Below are 14,964 nucleotides of genomic sequence, written 5' to 3'. Positions count from 1 at the left end.
TCAAAGAAGGCTTGCACATTCCTCGCGACATGCGGCCGGGCATTGTTCTGCTGGAATATGGCGTCTGGAACGGCCTGCAGGAGGGGCAGTGCCTCGGGCTGTAAAACCACCCTGATTTAGCGGTAGCTATTCAGATTGCCCTCAAGCCGTAGGAGGCGAGATCGCATGTTATAGGCAATCGCGCCCCAAACTATCACACTTGGCGTTTGTCCGCTATGCCGCTCAACAATACAGTCTGCCCGATGGTGTTCACCACGACTGCGTCCAACGCGTATGCGGCCATCACTGTAGGACAAGTTGAAGTGGGACTCGTCCGAAAACACTACATTTTGCCACTCAGCACGCCAGTGTCGGTGTTCACGTGCCCATTGTCGTCTACGGCGTTGGTGGTTGCTGGTCAAAGGAAGCCGGCACAATGGCATGCGTGCCACCAGTCTGGCCCTCAGAAGAGGCCGTCGAACCATCGATGCAGACATTCCCACACCCATTGCAGTGCTCCAACGTCGAGCCAACACCGTGGACGAAGCTGTTCTGTCCGTTACGGCCAAGCGGACAAGGTGGCGGCCATCTCGCGCTGTGGTCACACTGTGTCGTCCAGTACACTATCGGCGCTGTGTACGGCCCTCTTCTCTCCACTGGTTCTACATACGCCTCACTGTTGAAGCAGTGTACCCTGTACGAGCCACAATGTCACGGAACGTCAGACCCATCTCCCGGAGCCCTATCATTCTAACCCGTTCGAGCGCACTCACATGCTGATATTCCCTCCCGTGATGTCGGCAAGGCATAGTGGCACTGAAGTACACGTTTCCACTTCGTGTGACAGCTCCGCACTGACTGAGCGTTGTGCAACACTGCCCTGGTCGATCACACACAAAATGGTACTGCTGGGCCTACGTACGCGCCATTTCTCTGCAATTTAAAACACGTGTTACGGTTCCACTGTTCTACACGTCCTCTGATTTTGGCGTGTTTCAGACCATTGCTTTTGAGTGTTTCACTTTCTACAAACAGCAGTGTATAATAACCCACCCATTCAACTAGTTTTGAATCTCCCTTTAAAAAAAAATGTTAAAATAGCATACAAGACCCAGAACAGTAACCAAATCAAAAATTTTAATCATAATGTTGTAAACCCTAAATACGATCCTTTTGCAAGCTCTGGAATTTATAGATTGACATGCACACAATGTTTTTGTTCTTATATAGGTCAGACAGTCCGTACCTTCCATACTAGATACCAAGAGCATTATAACGCGATTAAACATAACAAGTTTTCCGCAATGAGCATCTGAGTGAAAGATACAGGCCATAAATACACAACAATAGACCAAGACCTTACGATTCTCAAAGAAGGCTAATGAACGAATACGAGAATATATACATTTATTTGGATCAATATTTTAATAAAAACTGTAATTTAAACAACATTTCAGATACTAAGAATCCCACATCCGAAACTTTACCCAAATTATTACATTTAATAAATTCCAAGAATTGAACATTTAACAATATTTTTAAACTTCCCCCATCTAATACCCCCACAGTTACTAGAAACACGAATTCCTCTCAGTTACCTCCTTACAACGTGTCCCTACAGACTAACCAATTACGTAATGCTCCGCCCATTCCTTCTACCCCTACTCCCCCCTCACTTAAGACGTCACACTGCTACAACACTCAGTATGAGAGCAGTAGCAGTCAATAAGTTATGAATTTCATTATGATAACCGTCTTGGAGTTCAGAATATAAAAGTTTCAAACAGATTTATTAAAAACCACAATTCCAATACTGTACAATCCTTATATTTAGGATACAATTGTTACATACAGTAGATGTTAAAGTGGTACATGTTTCACTTAACTTAGTAAGCATCTTCAGCCACATGTAATCCAAAGATAGGTCAGGGCCCTGAACCAGGTTCCTCATTAAGATCTAATTACTTGCAATAGTACAAGGTAAAAAAGACATGAAAATCTTATCTGTGGAGTAAGCAATGCTTAAATATAACCAAGAGCCAATTAATGAATTTGTCATAATAACTTATATACATAGAATAAAATACTAGTATAATGCCTAAAATGGTACAAATTGATTATATGTAGAGTAATCAAAGTTATAAAAGTTCTAACATTATGGTTGGTTTGTACAAAATTATTATTACTAATGAAGCATGGATTAATTAAAATATAAAAATTAAAATCTTCGAAGTTGAAGCAAATAAGAGTCGGGTACATAGAAATCACAGCAGAGTTGTTCGTTGGACATCAAGTAGTTGCATAACAGAGTTAAAAAGCACTTGAAAAGCGTCAAAGTATGGAAGTGTTGCTCCACTTTCCATGTAGTGGGCATTAGTCGTAAGCTATCTTACGTAGATTCAACATATTGGGATTTCAACTAAAGCTCAGATGTGAAAAACCGCAGTGTAACGCGCGTTGATGGCTGAAATGTAAAGGAAAATAATTGTAAGTTATTGAAACATAGGGAACATTCTACTAATGAGCAGAAGTTTAAAAATGCTTACCCCTTATGTTGAAGAGAGTTGACTGGCCTCTTTGGCTGCTTGAGAAGGTCTGGCTGTCTTTAATCTACTACTTCGTGTGTTGTAGGGGTGTGTCTGTAAAGGCGGAGAGTGAGTCGGAAGAGGGGGGGTAGGCGGAACCTTGAGAACACTAGAGATAGGCGGAGGAGAAGTAGCGTGAGTAGGTGACAAGGGAGCAGCTACTGTTGCAGTAGGGAAGTTGTTTACAGATTTATAGTTGAATATTTTCATAAAATTATTGGTATTTATATTAAAATTAGTGAGTAAATTAGGGATTTGTGTGATTAATGGACTATTAGTTACCAAAACATCGTTTAAATTACTATTCGTATTATAATGCTGATCCCAAAAAAAAGTAGGCATTTTCAAACTCTGTCATCAACCTACTTTTGTTAACACACTTTAGAATTTGGAGATCCTGTTCAATCGTGGTGAAGTTGTGCCCAGTATCCCTCATGTGACTGCTTATAGCAGAATATTTTCTATGTTTTAAGGCATTGTAGTGTTCCAAATATTTAGTTTTGAAACTACGTCCAGTCTGCCCAATGTACGAAAAAGTACATTGGGCACACTTGAGGCTATAGATTCCGGAATTCGAAAATTTATTATGAATCGAGTTTACGGTATTGGAGTTGAAAAATATGTTATGATTCGTGTTCCGAGTTCTGTATGCGATTTTGACGTTATGCTTCTTCATCGGGTTGGTGATACGATATATAGTAGAGTTAGTAAAAGAAAAGGCAGTGAAACTTGTATTTTTGGGGGGGGAGGTTGTTTCAGGAGTTAATTTTGTAGCGGTTCTTAGTTTGATTTTACCAATAATTTTGTTAATCATATCAGGTTTGTAGCTGTTAAGTTTAGCCAATTCTTTAATATACCCGAATTCTTTTTTTCTATTAGCATTTGAAAGTGTAATTTTCAAAGTCCTGTGAATTAAGCTAAAGAAGGTTGCCTGCTTGTTAGTGTGGGTGCAAAGAATCGTTCTTTATAGTCAAAGGAGTGAACGAAGGTTTCCTGTAAATTTGAAATATATATTTATCATAAGCCCTTGTTAAATTTAAGTCTAAGAAATTCAAGGAATTGTTAGTTTCGGCCCCCTTATTTTGATGCTTATCGATGATGGCAAACGTATCATCTACATATCTCAGCCACAACTGAAGTCCATCTACTCTGTTAATTATCCTATTAGTTTCTAAGTTATCCATGAAAATATTAGCAAGAATTCCTGAAATAGGGTCACCCATTGCAAGGCCCTTTTGATGGGAGATTGTATTACTGAATATGAAAAAGTTATTATTTAGGACAAATTTCAGCAGATTGACAAAATCGTCTATTTTGAACTTACTTAGGTCATTCTGTTTTAAACGATTAGTTTTAATGATACTAATAGTTTCATTTATAGGTACAGTGGAACCTTGGATTGCGAGCATAATTCGTTCCGACAACATGCTTGTAATCCAAAGCGCTCGTATTTCAAAGCAAGTTTTCCCATAAGAAACAACTGAAACGCGGATGATTCGTCCACAACACAAAAATATTTATTTGTATACCATTTCTGAAACAAACTATAACTTAAAACAAATTAAACTGCACTTTACAATAGGATCATTGCTGGTGTGAGGGAGACGAGAGATAACATGAGAAGAGTTACGGTGTAGCACGAATTTCACTAACGGAATCACTGCTATCTGTTGGCTCACTGGAATCGTTTTCTTTTCATGTAACTTTAACCAGGAACCTGTCCAATGTCTTTTGCTTTTGCCGCTTTTTGAGGATTTCATGAAAATGTGACATTGCATTGTCACTGAACCGATTCATCACTCACACTGCTACAGCCTTATTCGGGTGGTGTTTTTCTACAAAATTTTGCACTGTTTCCCACATTTTACACTTCTTCCGAATCTCAGTTGAAGTGAGAGATTCCATTGACTTTTCCTCCTCCTATTCCTCGCGCGAGATCTCTTCCATAACCTCCTCCTGTTATTCGTGATGCAGGTCCATCAGTTCGTTGGTGGAAAGTTCCTGGCTATGTTCTTCCACCAGCTCTTGAATGTCCACGTCATTCACCTCCAATGCCACAGTTTTCCCTAAGGACACAATTTCATCGACAATCGGCAGCTCATGGTCACCAACAATCCCCTCAAAATCACGTCCAAGAACACACTTAGGCCACAAGGCCACAGCTTTCCCCAAGCGGAAGTGAGAGTTCTCTTGGTGACTGCATCCCAGGTTTTATCGATGATCTTCAGGCAGTTCACGATGGAGAAAGCATCGCTGAAATAGTGCTTTGGTGTATAGCTTCTTGAAGTTCGAAATGACTTGCTGATCCACAGACTGGAGTACTGTTGAGAGGAAGGAACTTAACCTTAACGAACTTCAATTCCTCCAGAAAGTCGTCCTCAAGGCCTGGAGGATGAGCAGGAGCATTGTCCATAACCAGCAAGACTTTCAGCGGCAAATTATTTTCTGAGAGGTATTTCTTCACTACAGGACCAAAGACCTCGTTTCATCCATTCAACAAAGGCACAGGGGAGGGGAAAACGTAGGCACATGTGACGCTCGTATTGCGGAACCTCACTCGCTTATCAAGGTACAATTTATTTAAAATGTTTGCTCGTCTTGCAAAACACTCGTAGACCAAGTTACTCGCATTCCGAGGTTTCACTGTATATTCAAATACATGTTGGTGATGTCATACGAAACCATTGCATGATTATGCTGTAGGTTAAATTTAGACAGTTTTTCACAAAAATCAACAGATTTTTTTACATAAGCATCCTTATTAAATTTAAAGTGTTTGCTCAAGAAATTGTGTAAAAATTTTGAGACATTATAAGTGGGGCTGTTCCTACAGTTTATAATAGGGCATACAGGTACTTCATTTTTATGAATTTTTGGTAAGGCTTTGGTCGTTGGTAACTTAGGATTCATTATTATAAGTTTATGACATTCATGTTCTTGTGAAAGAAAGGTCAAATTTTTCAACAAAGTCTTTAGGCCTCGTTGAATTTTAGGAATAGGGTCTTTTGTTTACAATAGTAAATGTATAACAGAGTAGAAGTGTCCAGTTTTCATAATGTAATCATCTTTGTTTAGCAACACAGTTATGGAAACTTATCCGCTTTCGTGACGATTATATAATTATTCTTAATTTTACTTTTTATCTCGTGTATCTGTTTCTTAAGAAGTTTCTTTTTTATTTCGTATTTGACATCATTGCGATTATCAATAGGAAGTTTTGATATATTGGACTCAATTTCGGCAATTGTAGTGATTAAATCATCCGTATTATTAGAATTAGGCCAGTTGATTTTCAAGCCTTTAAATAGGAAAGCCATTTCATTGTCTGAGAATCTGGTGTTAGACAAATTGACTGTTGTGGGAATATTATGTAAATGAGGCAAATGTGACTTTGTTGTTCTAGAAGAATTAGCCAGTTTAGTGTCCTTCAGAAGCTCCCATTTTATCCAGGGTTTCTTGTTCTTTTATTTACTACAACTGATGCTTTATAATTAACAAATTTGGAAAAAGAGTCCCATTCTAAAGGGGACATATTTAAGGAAGATTCTAAGAGTGTTTTGTAAAGTTGTAAATGCAGGAATGATTTCTTTTTATGATGTAACTTGATCTCATTTCTCAACCAAATTACATTAATTCTCTTCTGGGTGTTTTTTAAACTATGAGAAGGAATGTTCTTTCTTTGCAAGAGTCTTAAAAACTTAGGAATTAACCCAAACTTCAAACATTCTCTTAACCCTCAAACACACGTGTATGGGGTGGATTTCCTAGTGAAATGTACAAATAACTTACCTGTGCTCTCCCTGCTCTTATATCTTTCTGGCTGGATCCCCGCTGAAAGAGTCATTCTTACATAATCTATCTTAAAATCTCCAATTAATACAGTAATTCATATTTTACAATACAATGATATGTGGGGTGGAAAGCACCCCCGCGCGTGTCTGCGTCCTAAGATTTGGCGCGTGCAGATATCCCTTGAAATTTTATGGACTTTAACGTTGAGAAAAAGATAATTGTTTTTCATATTTACCTGGTTGGCTGTAACATTACAAGTTATGGATTGCATTATGATAACCGTATTGAGTTCAGAATATAAAAGTCTCAAACAGATTTATTAAGAACCACAATTCCAATACTGTACAATCCCTATATTTAGGATACAACTGTTACATACAGTAGATGTTAAAGTGGTACATGTTTCGCTTAACTTAGTAAGCATCTTCAGCCACATGTAATCCAAAGTTAGGTCAAGGCCCTGAACCAGGTTCCTTATTAAGATCTAATTACTTGCATTAGTACAAGATTAAAAAAATATGAAAATCTAATCTGTGGAGTAAGCAATACTTAAATATAACTAAGAGTCAATTAATGAATTTGCCGTAATATCTTATATACATAGAATAAAATACTAGAATAACGTCTAAAATGGTACAAGTTGATTATATGTAGAGTTATAAAAGTTCTAATATTATGACTGGTTTGCACAAAATTATTAGCACTAATGAATAGTGGATTAATTAAAATATCTAAAGTAAAATCTTTGAAGTTGAAGGAAATGAGAGTCAGGTACATAGAAATCACAGTAGAGTTGTTGGTTGGACATAAAGTAGCTGCATAACAGAGTTAAAAAGCGCTTGAAAAGCATCAAGTATGGAAGTGTTGTTCCACTACCCTTGTAAAATATAGAACAGTGACGCAGGAAAATTATTTTTCAAAAACATTTTATTAGCAGCCAAGCAGAATATCATGTACCATAGTGAAAAGTGCTGGAAACAAAAAGATCTTTTATAACATCTGTTCCAATGAATATAGTTTTAAAATAAGCTAAAATATGTAAATCCATTTCCCTCCCATTTCACCACCCCATTCAACCACCCACATAGATTTTAATTTATTTCAAATCTTTTAAATTCACATAGATTTTAAGTAAAACAAGGTACATATTAAGATGTTCTTAAGAAGATAAATACTTTGTAATTTCACCTAAGCATTGTAATACCGATGATGATGTTCCAAATGGAATGAAACATGTACTGTATATGATTGACTGATTTGCTTAATGCAAATATAAGTATCAAAAAGGTGGAAATTTACTGTTATTGATTCACTGTAAATAGGATTTGATATGGGAAATGAAGCTGATTTCTTGCAATACATCCTGAAGACTGACGCTTCCAACGAATAGTGTGAAGTTATCCAAACCAACCAGTCCAAGAGTACGAAATGAACACTGTTACATATGCAACAGCATCGGTGCCATTCCTAGCCACAAGATGCCTATGAAGATAGACTGCAGATGAATCACTGAACTATCCTGAAGCAGCCAGGACAGCCAACAATGATTTTTATGTTGATGACAATTTCTGGAACGAATGACTTAAATGGAGCTTAAAGATTACAGAAAGATTTAATAGCAATGATAAGGAGCGGTGGATATCATTTAAAGAAGTGGACATCGAATCACCCTGCTTTATTACAAAATAACCCGCCAGAGAATGTCGACACAGATGCCCCACTGAATTTCAACGACAAAGAAACTACGAAAACGTTAGGAGTTTTTTGGAACCCAGTGACTGACAAATTATTGTTTGTTTTCCAACCGAAACCAAACAATATTGTAACCAAAAAGACGGTTTCATGACAACAGCTTCTATATATGATCCTATAGGACTTTTACGCCCCATAATTGTTACATGTAAAAATTTTATGAAACAAATTTGGTCAGCTGGAATAGACTGGGATGTACCTCTACCACAGGATTTAAGGACTTCTTGGTCAAACATTCATGAACAGTTAGCAACTATAAATGACATCAAGGTTGACTGTTATATCACTAGTATGGAAGGCAGTGACAGATTTGAATTGCACAGATTTTCAGATGCCAGTGAATTTGCATATGGTACTTGCTTATATCTTCAAACTGTGGACTCTGAAGGAAATGTAAATACAGGTATCAAACTACTAAGCTCACGATCAAGAGTAGCTCCTTTAAAGAAGCTATCGCTACCAAAATTAGAACTTTGCGGGCCTCTCTTACTTGCAGAATTGTATCAGACGACACAATGGGCATTAAGGCAATGTATCGGTGAAATTTGGTGAAAATTGTGAAAAAAAATCCATTTTTAGTTTTTTACGTTCTCATAATGTTTATACCTTGTACTTTATTTTTGAGCTTTGTTTTATTTAAATATCAGCCATTTAAAGCCCTTAGTGGCCATTTAAATGACCCGGTGCAAGTGGGCGTTGCCGCCCATCGACACTATTCTCATGAATATCTTTCGTTTTTCGAAGATTTTGAATTGAGCGTGCAGGTTGAAAGTAAGAAATTGGGTTGTGATCTCACGTTTTGTGTTTATCATTCGTGTTTTAGGCCTACTCTTCTTTTCTGTAATTTCTTAAATGTTACATTTGTAATAAATGTATTATAAATGATCCATAGTCCGACTCGTTGGCTGAATGGTCAGCGTACTGGCCTTCGGTTCAGAGGGTCCCGGGTTCGATTCCCGGCCGGGTCGGGGATTTTAACCTTCATTGGTTAATTCCAGTGGTCCGGGGGCTGGGTGTTTGTGCTGTCCCCAACATCCCTGCAACTCACACACCACACATAACACTATCCTCCACCACAATCACACGCAGTTACCTACACATGGCCGATGCCGCCCACCCTCATCGGAGGGTCTGCGTTACAAGGGCTGCACTCGGCTAGAAATAGCCACACGAAATTATATATTATTAATGATCCATAAACAATAACAGTACCTACTTAGTGCAAGCAGCTTAGTTTTTGAGGTTGGGATTTGTGAGGTTGTGTTATTATCAGTGTATATAATGGGCAGAAGAATTGAGACTTGTCGTCGCCGGAAGAAACGACCTAGTAAAGTGTTGGATAAAGTGAAACAATGACATTTCTAACAGGAATAAGAATGTAAGTACAATTTTACAAGATCAAGTAGGGGAAGTTAAAATCCCCACACCAAATATTGTGCCCGGGGAATGCATAATGTAATTTGGGCTAAGTATCCGAAGGAAGTGTTTATGTCAAATAAAGAACTGGAGATTGCTGTAAAATCACCAATTGCTGGGTTGTGAAGCAAGTGAGAAACTAAAAGCTAGTGTTAGGAGTGTTAAAGTTAGCAGCTCAGGACAGAAAATTAGTGTAATGAGGGACAAGCGTAGAATTGACCACAGTGGAGTATCTGGGCGACAAGGGTTCAAAACAGCCCGAAGGAAACTAAAACTCTCTAAACTGCTAATGAGGCCAGGAAGAAGGCAGCAGAGGGTCCAACATATGGTGCTGGGGAGTTTTAAGTCAACTAGATTCAGGTACTGGACTATTGTTCATCTCTAAAATTTCAATCTCTTTTTCCTCAAAATTTATTTTTCAGCACTTTTCAAGATTCAAAATGCTCCTCGTGCCACAGTTTTCAATCAATCTACTTGAAACTTTTAGGATAGTTTCAGATACAACATTATAACAAACTGATGTGCAAATTTTCAAAAACATGCAATAGTTCAGTGGCAATCTAGTTTTTTCTCATCATGAACATCATAAAATATACACTGACTGACAGAGCAAATGCAACACCAAGAAGGAGTGGTCAGAACTTTATGCCAATTGCAGGGTAGACTGACGTCACTGAGGTATGCTCATGATGTGAAATGTGCCGCTGTGCTGCGCATGTAACGAACGATAAATGGTACACGGCGTTGGCGAATGGCCCACTTCGTACCGTGATTTCTCAGCCGACAGTCATTGTAGAACGTGTTGTCGTGTGCCACAGGACACGTGTATAGCTAAGAATGCCAGGCCGCCGTCAACGGAGGCATTTCCAGCAGACAGACGACTTTACGAGGGGTATGGTGATTGGGCTGAGAAGGGCAGGTTGGTCGCTTCGTCAAATCGCAGCCGATACCCATAGGGATGTGTCCACGGTGCAGCGCCTGTGGCGAAGATGGTTGGCGCAGGGACATGTGGCACGTGCGAGGGGTCCAGGCGCAGCCCGAGTGACGTCAGCACGTGAGGATCAGCGCATCCGCCGCCAAGCGGTGGCAGCCCCGCACGCCACGTCAACCGCCATTCTTCAGCATGTGCAAGACACCCTGGCTGTTCCAATAACGACCAGAACAATTTCCCGTCGATTGGTTGAAGGAGGCCTGCACTCCCGGCGTCCGCTCAGAAGACTACCATTGACTCCACAGCATAGACGTGCACGCCTGGCATGGTGCCGGGCTAGAGCGACTTGGATGAGGGAATGGCAGAACGTCGTGTTCTCCAATGAGTCACGCTTCTGTTCTGTCAGTGATAGTCACCGCAGACGAGTGTGGCGTCGGCGTGGAGAAAGGTCAAATCCGGCAGTAACTGTGGAGCGCCCTACCGCTAGACAACGCGGCATCATGGTTTGGGGCGCTATTGCGTATGATTCCACGTCACCTCTAGTGCGTTGCGTATTCAAGGCACGTTAAATGCCCACCGCTACGTGCAGCATGTGCTGCGGCCGGTGGCACTCCCGTACCTTCAGGGGCTGCCCAATGCTCTGTTTCAGCAGGATAATGCCCGCCCACACACTGCTCGCATCTCCCAACAGGCTCTACGAGGTGTACAGATGCTTCCGTGGCCAGCGTACTCTCCGGATCTCTCACCAATCGAACACGTGTGGGATCTCATTGGACGCCGTTTGCAAACTCTGCCCCAGCCTCGTACGGACGACCAACTGTGGCAAATGGTTGACAGAGAATGGAGAACCATCCCTCAGGACACCATCCGCACTCTTATTGACTCTGTACCTCGAAGTGTTTCTGCGTGCATCGCCGCTCGCGGTGGTCCTACATCCTACCGAGTCGATGCCGTGCGCATTGTGTAACCTGCATATCGGTTTGAAATAAACATCAATTATTCGTCCGTGCCGTCTCTGTTTTTCCCCCAACTTTCATCCCTTTCGAACCACTCCTTCTTGGTGCTGCATTTGCTCTGTCAGTCAGTGTATTTAAAAAGTTAAGCCTATGTGAAATAATTTGTTCCTTTCAGTGTAATTAAAACTTGTCAAAACCCACACATCACTTCTTTTATATTGGTCTTTTAAAACCAAGATTAAATTTTACGCCAGATCTGTTGAGCCGTTTGGCATGAGGAGCATTTTATAAATACATCGAAAATTGTTAAAAATATTGATAAATTTATGAATATCTCAAAAACTGTTATTGATAGAAACTTGAAACTTTGTATGTTGTATCATGCTGATACTGATAATAAATGATCAAAATTCTAAGGTGATAGGATGAAAACTGTAGATTTTAAGATTTTCACAGATGCATTGCCTTAAAGAAGCAATTTCACAACGTTAGATTTTGGTCTGACTCAAGTGTAACCCTATCTTGGCATGTTTCTTCACCGTCACGATGGAAGACATTTGTTGCGAACAGGGTAAATCAAATTCAGGAGATGACAAATGTGAGTGACTGGAGTCACGTCAGCAGCAAGGAGAATCCTGCAGATTTAATATCACGTGGACTTGAACCTAGGAAACTTAAGGATTTTAGCCTATGGCGGAACGGCCCAGACTGGTTAAGGAAACAGGCGTCGCACTGGCCAAAGATGCAGAAGAAAACAGAATCTGCTGAAGAAAGAACAGATAAGAAGGAAGCAACGATCAGTTTCCTGAATGCAGTTGTTCCTCTCACAGTATTCACCAAGTATTCACCATGGTCTAAGTCACGTAGGATTATTGCTTATTGCTTAAGATTTACTCATAATTGTTGGGTAAAGGAGAATAGATTACACGAACCATTGAGTCCAGAGGAACTGCATAATGCTAGTTTGGTATGTGTAAAACATGCTCAAATGGATTCCTTCAAACAAGACCTAGAAAATTTGACGGAAGACAAGGAACTATCTAACAAGAGCTCATTAAGATCTCTTAATCCTTTTGCTGATGGAAAGCTATTGCTCAGGGTAGACACTCAAACATACGCTATGAGCAACAACATCCTCTAATCTTACCTTCAAAGCATCATATTACAATGCTCATTGTTGAGTACACTCACAAGAAACAACAGCATGCAAGAGGACAATTGTTACTTTCTATTCTCAGACAGATGTATTGGATTCCCAATGCCAGAAACCTACTAAGGAAAATTGTACATCTCTGCGCAAATTGCCTCAGACAGGAGGCTACAACAGTGGAGCAGCTCATGGGTCAGTTACCTGAGGCAAGAGTCAAACCTCCACAGCCCTTTACTAATACAGGTTTTGATTATTGTGGTCCATTTTATATTAAACAAGGAGGAAGACAAAGTAAACTGAAGACCAAGTGTTACGCAGCTCTATTCGTGGGCCTGAGTGTGAAGGCCTCACACCTTGAGTTAGCAACCGATCTGTCAACTGAAACATTTATCGGAGCCTTGAGATGCTTTGTTGCAAGAAACATATATAGCGATAACGGGACCAACATTGTTGGAGCACAAATGAACCAAGCGAGTTATTAAATTCCTCAGACTTTAAAACTGAAATCACCAGTTATGCTGCGAAGCAACATATCAATTTTCGCTTTATTCCTCCGAATTTCCCTCACATGGAAGGCATTCGGAAGGCAGGTATTAAGTCTGTCAAGTTTCACCTGCAACGCACAATTAACCATGCCAATATGACCTTTGAAGAATTCTTCACTGTATTGTGTCAAACTGAAGCTATTCTGAATTCCAGACCCCTTGTTCCCTCGTCCACCTATCCTGACAATATAGACATCCTGACACCTGGTCATTTTCTCATTGGACCCAGACCACAACTGAACTGAATCCAAACCTAACCACCTGTCTCGCTGGCAGTATGTTCAACACTTCTGGAAGTCTTGGTCAGCAGACATCGCTGTCAACTGTAGCAGCAAATAAATGGTCACAAATGCAACCAAATCTCATGGTGGGATCTGTAGTCATCATCAAGGAAGATAATTCTCCGCCATTTGTGTGGAAGAAGGGCTTGGTCACCGAAGTTCATCCAGGACGAGATGGGCTTGTTCGAGTGGTTACTGTGAAGACTGCTAGGGGCTACTTCAAGCATCCAGTCAATAAACTATGCTTGTTGCCAATGAGTGATGACATTTGATTCAATTTGTGTTTCTCTTCATTTATCTGATTTTTTGTTAAGTGTCTCAGTTCAGGTGGACTAAGGTGGTATCCAATCGAGAACTTTTTGGTGCATTAACATGCCTCAGTGATGGTGCTTAAACATTCAGTGTAATTTACTGTAATTATATTAATTACGTGGGCGGTATGTTCATAAAGGACATTTATATTGTTGTGTTGGTACTGTTATTTTTGTGTATATAGGTTGGTACTTGTATGTTATAGTGTGGTTCATTAAATTCAAGATTTCACCTACAGCTTCTTTGTTAGCTTGAAGAGAATAACTGGTACTACTACTCTAACCTTATAATTGCACACTCATTAACTCAACAGAATTAAATACTGTATATTTGACATTCAAGATAAATATGAAACACTGAATATTATTGGCAAGAAAGTTATTATAATTTGTTTTTAATCCATCTATGTACATAAAAATCAGGTACTGGCAGGTAAAAACTGGAAATACCAAAGTCAGAAGATCCTATGGGCCACTCCTATTTCCAGTTACTATGACAACCCGGCGCCTGAGATTTTTCGAGCCATGGTGATAATGCTCACTTGATATGCTATGTATAGTTTATAGATTGATGTAACACTGTATAAGAACTTCTCCTTTGTAAAAGCATCACTGCAGGTGCAATGGCTCAAAACTTGTTTGCGATCCTTGATATTTTCATATCTAAAAATAATTTAGAGTGGACTAAGTGCGTACATATGTGTGCAGATGATTCTCATACCATATCAGGCTGCAATGGAAGATTACAGACACTGTACTTATTTGAAAAAAATTCACTGGAAGCATTCGTATCAAAGTATCTAAGTCCTAGTCTGACCTTGCTTTAGAATGTACTGTATAATGAGTGCATAAATTTTATAAAATCTTGATCACTGACGACAAGGCTTGAAAACTCTAATGATAATATGGCAACAGAGCATACATCTTTGTCATACTACAGTAGTTCAAGATGGTTCTCTCGTGGAAACGTTCTGCATCACGTTTCAACTGCAGCAAGGAAAAGTATTTCTAAAAGGGGAAGAGCACAAGAATATTTCGAGGATACAGATTTCTTGGTGAAACTATCACACTTATTTAGTTGTATAAGAGGAATATGAAAAGGAACACACAATAGGATGAACACGACAGGTTTGTATAGGAAGGAGAGCAATAGAAAGAGAAGACAAGGACAAACACAAAAGGACAAGAACAATCTCCAAATTCCATACACCAATCGGTGTAAGTAAATTTTTCAACATTTTCCTGTTCCAGATTATATCACTGAAA

At 39.6% G+C, this 14,964-nt stretch overlaps 1 protein-coding gene across 2 annotated transcripts in view; it reads right to left on the bottom strand.

Annotated features, from left to right (window-relative positions):
- Acph-1 (Acid phosphatase 1) overlaps positions 1-14,964 on the bottom strand; it is a 261,970-nt gene that overhangs the window by 213,839 nt on the left and 33,167 nt on the right. The gene's annotated exons all lie outside the window — the stretch shown is intronic.

Source organism: Anabrus simplex, chromosome 2 (genome assembly GCF_040414725.1).
Source record: "Anabrus simplex isolate iqAnaSimp1 chromosome 2, ASM4041472v1, whole genome shotgun sequence".
Taxonomy (NCBI): domain Eukaryota; kingdom Metazoa; phylum Arthropoda; class Insecta; order Orthoptera; family Tettigoniidae; genus Anabrus; species Anabrus simplex.
This window is presented reverse-complemented; position numbering and strand designations above follow the sequence as displayed.